The following is a 1937-nucleotide window of genomic DNA, read 5'->3' as shown; positions in this document are numbered from 1 at the left end:
TTTCCTTGGATGCTTACAAGACTTAACTCCGCAAACACAATACGTTACGTTCAATCAAAGAGTGAGTCATCAGCTGTAATTTGACTACACTGCATTTAAAGACGTTAAGAGTGTGAAAGTGATGAGAGAAATGATACAAGACAAGGAATCGGACAGAAGTAGAAAACGTGATTTTGGAGAGTGTGGTACACAATTCAGTGTCACGTCAATTTCAGTGGCCTTTGTAGGAGAAAAAAGGCCTCACTCTGTTGAGTGTTGTTGGTGGATAGGGCAGCGGTGCCTACAACTTATTCGGAGCCAACGGGGAGGATTTTATCTGCGTCCGAAGATTGTTTGATTAGTTTTGTGTTCATGCATGTGGTTTGGAAGGTTTTTATGGCTGTGTATGACTTGTTGTGTGTGGTCAGGTCTCATATCATTTTTGCCTTGGTTAGGTGCCACGGAGGGAAGTCGTGAAGAACAGATTGCTCTATAATTTCTAAAAAATGTTATATTATTTTCAAGGCCCGCAAGGATCCCGAACTATCTAATTAATGTTTTCGTTCTTTTTTTCATTTATTTCTTATGCCTAGACGAGTTTGAAAAACACAGCGGCGGGCTAATTTGTTGGATACATCTAGTAAACTTTGTTCGACTGATAAATGAAATAACAAATTTTTCCTTCTAATTGTTTAGGGATCGGATGATGATATCGGCCTGGAGGCTCTCCACAAGAGATGTCCGGAAAGCCAGGCTGTGGCCTTGTTCCGTTTGGGGTTCAGCATTATTTTTAGCGCATAGCGTTTTGCAGATCCACCGACTTGACAGCCGTAATATAAAATCAAGGTTGGATCTGAAGAAAGTAGAAAAAGGAGAGGAAGTGTTTGGAGTCAACGCTCTACTTGGGATGGCACAAATTTCTTTAAAGTAGATTTACTTTTTTTCTGGCACCTCATTCGAAGGTTTTGAATGGGCAGGATATATGATAATTTTTCTGTCAAAGATTATTCCGACGAAATGAGCCTAGTCTTGGCCTGAAATCCTTTCCCCGTATTGTCAAATCCGTTTGTCACATTACGTCTTTGACGGAGAAAGTTCGAAATCATTTTCGCTTGCCCACTTTTCAAGTTTAAACAGCTGTGTCTGCAACTGGCGTTCCATTGATTTTATTTGAGGATTTCAGGATCAGTAGAAGTATTAGAAGGGCATCAAAGCACAACATTAACAAGATGTTTTTGTTGTTTTTGAGGGTCTGCAAGGTGGAATTCATTTCTATTTCAAAGAGAAGAGGAAAACGGATGTTTCCATGAGGAACATCTTCCTCCTGCTGGTGTGGACCAGAAAGAGAAGATCAGACTCTAAACTTGAAGGAAAAAGTGTGTAAAAACGTTTCCAAGGAAGGGAAGGAGATGACTGTGTTAGCCGAGAGCGTACAAGTCTTTTAGAATACCGTACTTCCAGGATGTGTCGAAAGCTTTTTCTTGGCCGGAGAAGATGGCGATCATGTGGCCTTCTTCGATGAAGGTTTCACGTATAAAAGTCTCCAAGCGGATTAAGTGATCTTGAGTGGGTCTGGATTTCGCGAACCCGCACTTGAGACTACTTGGTGAGTATGTGGTGTCAAAGAAGCCCGTTAAGGCGATTAGTCTCTTATTGGATTGGTTTGTGTGATCTTCGTCTGGTTTTAGAATAGAAATGACAGTGGTAACTTAATTCTGAATTTAACAGCAATTGATGACACGTATAGGACAGCATTGCTAAAAAAAGAAGGAAAAAAAAGCGTCACCAAAGAAGAGAAAACAGGGCATAAGTTTCCCACAACGTTCAGTCGCTGTTTTCTCAAAATAAGGTCCAAGGCATTTGAGATACTGTTGGTTTCATGGGTCGATACTTTCATGTTCCATTTCTGTGTTTATGTGTATTTTTGCACACATGTATGTTAGTGATATATATATATA

This window comes from Aplysia californica, unplaced genomic scaffold (genome assembly GCF_000002075.1).
Source record: "Aplysia californica isolate F4 #8 unplaced genomic scaffold, AplCal3.0 scaffold00072, whole genome shotgun sequence".
Taxonomy (NCBI): domain Eukaryota; kingdom Metazoa; phylum Mollusca; class Gastropoda; order Aplysiida; family Aplysiidae; genus Aplysia; species Aplysia californica.
The sequence above is the reverse complement of the archived record's forward strand: the minus strand, read 5'-3'. Positions refer to the sequence as shown.